Here is a 9451-nt window from a genome sequence, read left to right as displayed (position 1 = left end):
ATCATTCACTACGATCTTTGAAATCACTCCTTATACAGGCTTTTTTTTTTAATTTATTAAAGAATTTGCATAGTGATGCAGTTACAGTTATCACTTCACTCTTACACAGATCAATCAACTTTGACTGTGAAATGACATAAGAGGCCTTTGTGATGCCACGAGAAAGATAATCGCCATTGTACAATTGTGTAAACTTATTTAGGGAATTTTTACTTCAGCAGCTCTTCACTGCTTTCTTGACATTTTTTCTAGTTTTCCAGTCATGCAATAGTTCTCAGACTATTCCCAGTTTTCCATGCTTTACTGGATTGCAGACATCCTGAAATACAGACGATGATTCAAGCAACTCAGCAACTGGGCGTTTGAGGCTTACATGTTTGTATCATCCGTATGTGTGGCCTGCTTCGACTAATTTTCGTTTACACAGATGATAAAGCTATGAAACATTATTGCACAGGCTGCATTTCTGCACTGTGTGGTTATGCAGTTTGACTGCGCACCTTTGTACTGAGAGATTGTGCTATTTCTTGAGAATCAACACAGTGAAATACTATACAGCAAGGCACACCTAGAGATGCTCATTCTAGCGTAAAATCTCAGTGCTACAGCAAACAGCAGCACTGATTATTGTCTGCTCGCTTTCTATATTGATCTGTATCATACCGTAAGGGGAAGTCTGCAGTGGAAAATTGAACGCAATGCAAATAAGCTTATACAAAGAAAAGGATGCAACTTGAAATCATGTGCATCTTAGCTACAATGTGCTGTATTACTTTTATTAAAATTTACATGATTGTATATCTTTCTTCTGCAATTTCAGTTATTTTTTAGCCACATTGGCAGTTGTCACTTTGCAGAAGCCGACATATTGATCCAGTTGTGTCAGCACAAATCTATGCAACTGAACAGTTTAATGTAGTGAGCATGGTGTACTGTATCATCAAGGACAAAGCCTGGGAGCAGATTTATGGGACACAATGCTGAATTCGTGGTAAAATAATGTAGATGCCTCTGCATGACTAACAACCTAACTTCAGTAATGAGTGGTGGACATGCAGAGTCTTCAGGCAACTTCTGGTAATTAATACATGTCAAATGGGAGATGGTTTGCAAGATACCAGCACCCAAAGCAACAGTTTCACAGATTCTGGCCATATGCATTACGTTGGCACACAAGAAGAGCATGTAACTACTTCGGTCCACTTCACTGAACTTTAGCACCCCTAAGAGTGCCATAGAAAATGTGGGGGGAGGGGGGGTTCTAAAAAGAAACAGTAGTAGTGTCAATTTCCCATTAAAAAGAAATGAAAAATTCCACACACACAGCCACAAGATTTCTGAACCTATGGTGAAGCTAGCTCTTACACAGACATGTTTTTTGTGGGGCATGGCATGGTGTGCCTAAGCTAATGCCAGTCACATATTTGAATAGCAATAAATTTGTATAGCAATTATTTTCTTCACATATGGCATTGAAGAACGGCTTACCTGAAACAAAATAAATAATCAGGTTTGACACATATACAATCATACGTCACAGGCATTTGGTGCCAGTCATGCAGTGAAAGCAGTGTGCACGAGACGCCACATATTCTCCTGGTGATCATGTGAAGGCTTTCCAACAGTAAATGTATGTACGTGGTATCTTGTATTGCAACAGCATTCAGGCACTGTTTCGAATGACAGATCCATAGATGTTAGAATCATTTGTCATGATGCTGATAACACATTCTTAGTTACACCAGAACTTTGTGACCGTAGTATGCCCATATTCTGTTTATTCTCCACTCACTGCTGTACATTTATGGGTGGAGTGCGAGTCAAGGAAGAGGAGAGCTGGTGTGAAATGAGAGTACCAATGTACAGGACATGTCATACAGCAAAAACCATGGACACTTAGCATGCACCTGAGCTGGTGCAAGGAGAACAAGTTGTAACATAATTGAAGGTAAAGTGATGTACTACGCATATGGGCATATTAGCAGGATTTGGTTTGGTTCACTATTTTGCAACTCAGCTATTCAGAACACGTTCAAGACATGCACAACACAGCCAAATTAGAGGGTAGTGTTTCGGGTGTGTTGTATGTTGTGTGTTGTTACCGTCAATAAATTTTCCTATTACAATTAGAGGTATTGTGGCATTTGTGATGAATAGAAGCATGATTGCAATGTGGATGCAGGTGTATATGATAAATCATGTGGCATGATTCCATAGGGATGTGTTTTTCGATTCTTAAGATTTACCTCAACAGGATCAACGTGGCTCCAACCAAAGTTAGCTCGAAAGAGGGGATCCCGATGTTTCGGAGCCGAACCGGCTCCTTCTTCAGGGGTGACGAACTAACAGAGCTAACTTTGGTTGGAGCCACGTTGATCCTGTTCAGTTTCTACCCAACCAGGCACACCTGTGTCAAACATGTTCACGTTTAAGATTTACCTGTACAGGATATGAGGCTACACAAAAAGAGTGCACAGATCACACCAGTGTAAAGCTGCAGTGCGTCGAGTAATTTTTAACAGTCCTGCTCACAAAATGATGCAGAACAGCATGCGTACATTTTTGCTTGAAAGAAAAGCCTTGAGCTTCAGGAGACACAAAAGGGACACCATTTTTTGTTTAGCGCTGTATTCACACTGAACAGATGAGCACATGGATAAACTCTGTGGCCATATGACAGCTATCAACAACGTAAAAGGAGGAGAGCTAGTGTAACATGGGTGCTTGTTTACCCTGCTTTACTACTGTCGTCTATATCCACACTGAACACATGAGCACAGAAATAAACTATGCGGCCATACAGCAGCTGTCAGTAACGTAAAAGAACGACAGCTACTGTTAACATGGGTGCATGTTCTTCCATGTGCTCGTGTGCTCAGTGTGGATATAAACGGCTGCAGTGGCTGGACAAATCTGTACCCATGTCAACGCAAGCTAACTTTCTTTTGAGTAGTTGACAACTGTCATGTGGTCATGTACAATTTATCCATGCGCTCATGCTGCATTATGGGGGAACGACATTTCCATTTTGATGTTGCATGAACCAGCTGACTCCTATTATAAGTCAATACTATCTACTGATGAGTCTGTAGCCTATGTTTTGTTATATTCATCTGGAAGGTGCTATATGCAGTAATTGCAGTTTATCTAATTTTCAACTTTAAGTGCAGTTCAATGGGAGCAAGAGAGCTTTAAAGTTTCTGTACACATTGCCCTTTATTCCTGTGCAATTCAAACGTACTGCAGTACGACACCTCAGATATATTGGTGGAGTCAGCATGTGGAATGTAGCAAGGATTTTTTTTTCCTTGTGCACCATTGCTCACTTATGTTCTCATGTGACCTTGACAACTAATTGAGCAGGATATCCAGAGTGCACGTTTCTATGAAAAAAGTCATCCTTGTGGAACTACGTAATAGCCTTTATTGTCTGAATATAAACAAAAAGCTCACGAATACAAAGTTGTTGTGATGAATGAGTCCATAGCAGAAATTTTCAAGAGAGGATCTCCAGAATATATGTGCTTATACAATGCAGAAAAGCTGTCAGTGATTGGTCATGGTTATGTACCTGCAATAGTAATGATGATTCCAAAAGGTTTGCAGCCTCCTTTAGCACATTGCTGTGTAGTGTGTTTTGCAGAAGCAGCCCTACGAAAGCACATCTACTGTTACCAAATGATAAATCAATATAGAAGTAAGCAGCTGTCCCTTTGAATGTTTTCTAATGTAGCAGTGGCAACACGATACCTGAATAACATATTTTTATTGGTCTGTTCTGCTGTGGCATGCTGAAATAAGTAAAACACACATTTCAGTTTCATCTATACTTGCATGTGAATCCAGGGGAAATGGGGACCTCCTTAGCTTTTGCTCCGGTATTTTCATAATCGGGGAACGTAAAATCTGCTCAAATTTCGTGTTCAGTGTAGTGCAACAACATGCAATATCTCCATGCCTTGATAGTACCCACACAACAGCCGCAAGACGCTAATGCACTTTATGATCAGTCCTATTGCACTGTTAGATGTCTCTGGAGATTAGACACGCTGCGAAGAGATGATAGATACTGGGATGGTTGATAAGCATGCCAGTGGATAACGCCCCCAATTTCTCCATCGGGGCTCGCAACAAACATCTTGCACGTTCTTGCTCTTACTGTACAATGACAGGGGCGCTTACAGTGCGTATCACAGGAGATGACGCTCATAATAAGCGCCAGCACTACTTATGCTTTGTTTTTGAAGATGCACATTGACGTTCGGCCATCCGCACGCTCTCTCGGTCCCTTGGATTGGTATATGGATTTTGTCCAGTGGCACATGTCGATGTCACTCTCTTTGACCACACTTTGACGGTGCTTTTTACGTTTGTCATGCAAACGTTCGCAATAGCGCCTAATAAAAACAACAGCCGCATTTCGTACCCCCGGTCAAGCGTTACGCCGTTTTTGTTTACGAACTGTGCATTTGAAACGATTCTGCTTAATTTTTACCAGTTAACTTCGAATTAGTGCAACATCACCTACCGCAACCAATCTACGATAGTTTTTTCAACACACACGTCCACAGTAGTTGCAACGTATACTTAGACCGATGTTAAACTAGCCCCTCCCCTAGTTTAAAATACGTCCCATTCAAATGCATGGGGCTTAAACCACCAGTTTAAGTAGCTTGGGTGGATGATCGAAATGGAACGTTTGAGGCAAATATTCGTCCCATTGTGATCAAATCTGTCTCCTGGGCGCTTCTAGTAACTATATCAATCGAAACTTACCCAAGATTTGATGAAAAATTCCTCGTGAACCGGGGATTAGGCCTATCGGCCACCATCGCTTCTGGCAGACTCTGGTGAAATACGCATGCGCTGTGCAGGAAGCTCGCTATGTGCGCCGCCATAGGCTTCACAGCAGCAGCTGGTAGAGCATGGGGTGGTGATCCAGGATTGGCGAACGAAAGTCTCACGTGATTGATTTAAACCCGACGTCACTAAACCAATAGTTTAAGTAAGTTGGTGAATACGGACTCAGGTGTTCGGCGTCAGTGTCCACGACCTTGCCCTGCCATAATAACAATAATGGTACTGTGATGTTACACATAAGGTTTGTCTGCGCAGTGTGGCGACATGTTGCACGTGCACTTCCACAGGTAAAGAACGTGGCGCCATAGCTGACCAATCATGTACGAGCAATGCGCAACAAGAGAAAAAGCACTATTCAACGCTGGAAGGGACGAATCGCGAAAGCAACAATGTACGAGCTAAGAAAGGCAAGATAACTCCTACGCATGTTGCATCAGTATAGTCAGACAAGTATAGCAACAGCATACCACTATGCTGCGCAACAACACAATGGCTAATGGCGCCGCTGATCCGGAGTGGATTGAATTGAAACGGCTGCATCAACATTGGATGCTTTCACGTGATGTGTACATTTCTCGAATTATGACAATGTCATGAGAAGGAAAATATTCAGCATGTGATATTTCAAACATTGAACAGTTTTCCGCTACGATAAAACATAATCAAGAGATGCGATTGCGGAGCCGGTACCCGTCGTCTGCTAGCGTTGCTTCGAGCATGTTTCGATATGCTCGATTGTCCAGAACATGTTGGCCGACTGCATATCAAGCATCCGTTACACCGTGCGGTTGCCAACGTCGTATAAGCATTGGTGACCGACCGCTTGCCAGCATTGTTGTACCGCGCACTTGCCGACGTCGTGCCACTGTCGGCGTACCAAGTGCTCGTTGGCCAACCAGCAGCCGATCTGTACCCAACCGTCGGCCATCGGCCATCGCTTGCTTGGCCTCGCTCGCGTTCCCGGCTCCAGACACTACGAATGCGCATGCGTAAGGGTGTTGCGAGCAACCTCCATCCGTGTTTGGTCTAACTCCTTATATACTAAAGGTAGAGCACTATACGGTTGGCGGTACTCTGAAACTTGTTTTTCTAGTGCTCCAACTAAACGGGGCACCGGAACACCAATATGCGGACACAGGTGTAGTAGCAAGCAGAATGGAGTAAGTGAACTCCAAAGGGAGTAAATGCAGCCGTTACCCCCTTTCTACTCCCAAAGTACACATTTTTTTTAAGAGTGTAGAATCACGCAGTCAACGGCGTTTGTTCTTACTAGATTTTTGCCCTCTCCTGCTGTTATTGTAATCTAACTTATGTTTTATTATGTCCATTTTTACAAACTGAACTCGAACATTTGCTAAGTAAATTTCGCTTTTTTACGCAACCAATCTAATGCTCGTGGCGAATTTACTCAACTTCATGATAATTCACAGGGAAATTGAGGAGCTATCCCATAGGAAAAAACAGCCGAACAACATAGGTGGGTAGAAATCCAGCGAACCGGTAGAGAAGTACGAAGGGAGTTGCCTCAGGACAGGAGCCGCCGATATTTCGAACGGAGACTGTTCTTCTTCTGGGCACCGTCCTAGGATCCAGACCGGTTACCGGTCTGGAGCCTAGATCACTTCGTTCATATAATCCCCTCCACACTCTAACAAAGCGGCCATTCACTCCGGCCGTAGAAGCTTGTACGGACCCTTTCTTCTCTCCGGGCTGTTGACCCACAATTCGCATGAACTTTAACACGTCACACCTAACCATTTAAATACCATGCCAATGATGAGGACGGTGCCCAGAAGAAGAAAAGTCTCTGTTCGAAATATCAGCCGAACAACATGTTTTCCAAGCATCCAGAGCCTAGCGCTCGACGACTTTTTGAGCGCCCTCGTTGTCAATCTGCGAAAGGAAGTTGCTAAAGTCAACCCACAGAGGGATATAATAAAAAGTGAGTTCTTGAAATTGGGAGAGGGAAGGCATGATAACAGTGGAAAGCAGATGCGGTAAGTCCGGATTCTCATAAAGGTCTTAAGAATTCCTTGAAATTACTTCGTTTCTTCAGTTCTTATAACGTTTCACGAACACTCCTTGACTTCAGAATGGGTCAGCTTCTTTGGGCGCTCAAGGAGCGGATCACACGCGGCATAGCTGTGGATGAATGGATGAATAAAGAAACCCTTTACGTGGCTGCTGCCATCACTAGGGCATGCAACAACAACAACAATTTTATTTGAGATGATGAATGGGGCTGGCGCATACAAAAACATAGTATGATATGATATCCGTTACACTTATGAAAAAAGCTGTACGAATGCCACTGAGCAATCCCAGCAACATGGATTTGCACTCATTATTATAACTTCGCCGAAGGAATTCCGGGTCATCAAAGAACAGCCATTGTGCTGTTAGGATTATTGTCCATTGCCGACACCTCTATCCATGTTCAAGGTTTCCTCGATCAAGGAGTGCTTGAACTTCAAGGCGCGTTTTTATTTCACTAACGCCACTGCAATAGTACTGTGTCGAGGAACGGCGCTTCTTCTTTTCAAAGTCCTCTTTGATGGTCATCTGAAGACGAAGAAGTAATGTTGCCATGCCGCTGCCCACACCCTGCCTCTACGTACGTAGATACATTTCCTGAATACTTTTTTTCAGTTTTTCATTTCTGGAAGCTCCTCAATAAGGAAAAAGAAATGGCAACAACATCGCGGCATGCATATACCGAGGAGGAGAAAGCCTACGTATCCCAACTTGTTTACAAGTACCGTGAAGCCATCGAGAGCAAGAAAACGGACGCAAAAATGATCACAGAAAATACAAAGACCTGATAATTATTTGTAAATGAATTCAACATCATGCCAGGAGTCCAGCCAAAACTTTGGGACAATAAGAAGTCGTTGATGAAGAAAGAAAATGATCTGGATACGCGTGAAGGCTTTCGAAAAACAGGTACGGAGAGGAAATACCTCTCGTTGTCTTCTATGTTTCAGTATCACAATACGTTTTGTCTGCCGTATCCAAGCTATAGCTCGCGCCCTTTTCTGCAGGTGGAGGAAGTCAAAGAAGATACATGTCCACGATAAGCCAGCTTGTAACAGCTGCTCCACACGTCGTTACGTGGCTCAGTGGCTCCCGTGGCTCAGTGGTTAGCGTGCTGGCCATGTCACGTCGAGACTGGGAGGTACCCGGGTTCGAATCCCGGTGCCGGCTGTGCTGTCTGGGGTTTTTCCTGGGTTTTCCTCAGACGCTCTCAGACATATGTCAGCACAGTTCCCTTAAAAGTCGGCCCAGGACGCACATTCCCCCAGGGCGTCAGTCGTGTCGTTGCCCACATACGTGAGGCCGACAACGGCAAGCCCTTTCACCATCACCACCACCACCGTTACGTCAATACTCGGCTTTGGAATACATTCGATAGCGATGGCCGCTACACATGCGTTGCAGCTCCCGAAGTAGTCGCTTTACTGCAGCCACTTCAGAATCAGCCGCTACAGGATAGTGCCAGTAAGTTTTGGTAGCTGCATCAATGCATAAGTTATTTAGCTGGTTATTAATGATGTATTGTTAACTATCAGGAAGGATGACTAAAATGCTTCGTGACATATGAGTACTGTTTCTTGGCCGCGTAGTAGGTCACTTGAGTTGCTTGTTTCATTGCCTGCATCGCCATTACTCTTTTCGCTGTTATCAGCGCTTTGACTTCCATAAAACAGGTGCGACTAACTCACAGGCTGCCAGTCGTGCAGCGTATTCATATGTATCGCTTGCATATTCTTGTCCGCTTTGTCCACCATCTCCACCGTTGATGCCCTCTCCTCAGTCGTCTCCTGTGGCGTCTCCTATACCTTCTCCTGCTACTTCACCTGTATACCCTGTCCCAGAGTTCTGTCATGCCACGCCGTTCTCCTCCTGCCTTTCCATTTGGTAGTTCGGAGGCATCGCGTAGCAATGGTGCATACAGTGACCCATCTGCAATCAGGCCCAGCACATTGCAACTTACAACAAATTTACACAGAAGTAGAATTGGGATGCGAGAATTGTCGCTGACTGCGTTGCTGGAAGCCACACTGTCAGCACAGCTGGTTGAGAAGACAGATTCCATAAGAAATGACCAGCCTCGCAAGTCTATTGAGCACACATTAGCAGTTGAGCTTTTGGAACTAGAGCTTCGGCAGAAAGCCGATGAACACGACCAGATGCTGAAACAGCGTCAAGAGGAGCACCTATTAGAAATGGAGTACCTTCGTTTGTAAGTCGCCGTTGTTTTGGAACAAAAAGCTGGAAATGGAGTTGCAGAACAAACACAAAATATGTTGAGAATTGAAAGCACCACATACGTTTCGCATTCGTTTTTTTTTTTTTTTTCTGTTCAGAAACTCGCGTTTAGAAGCCATTATTGCGAACGTGGCTGCCAGGGATTTTCCAGCACCCTCCGCATACCCCCTTACAATCCCCTACATTTTGATCGGCACCCACCAAGAAATTTCTTGTCGAACGCCCCCTTGGGAGGGTATGATGTCGCTTTAACTCTCTGAAATCTGCTCGTTTTTCCTGTCTTTTCTTGTGGTTGTTCCAACGATCATGCACGCACGTCACC

At 44.0% G+C, this 9451-nt stretch overlaps 1 long non-coding RNA gene across 1 annotated transcript; it reads right to left on the bottom strand.

Moving 5' to 3' along the window:
* Positions 1-277: 277 nt before the first annotated feature.
* Positions 278-4803, bottom strand: LOC135370899 (uncharacterized). Its single transcript, XR_010415470.1, has 3 exons — positions 4777-4803; positions 3751-3791; positions 278-319 (listed from the first exon to the last, which is right to left on the bottom strand). It is a non-coding gene; the product is annotated as an uncharacterized LOC135370899 (long non-coding RNA).
* Positions 4804-9451: the final 4648 nt, after the last annotated feature.

Source organism: Ornithodoros turicata, chromosome 1 (assembly GCF_037126465.1).
Source record: "Ornithodoros turicata isolate Travis chromosome 1, ASM3712646v1, whole genome shotgun sequence".
NCBI classification, from domain to species: Eukaryota; Metazoa; Arthropoda; class Arachnida; order Ixodida; family Argasidae; genus Ornithodoros; species Ornithodoros turicata.
This window is presented reverse-complemented; position numbering and strand designations above follow the sequence as displayed.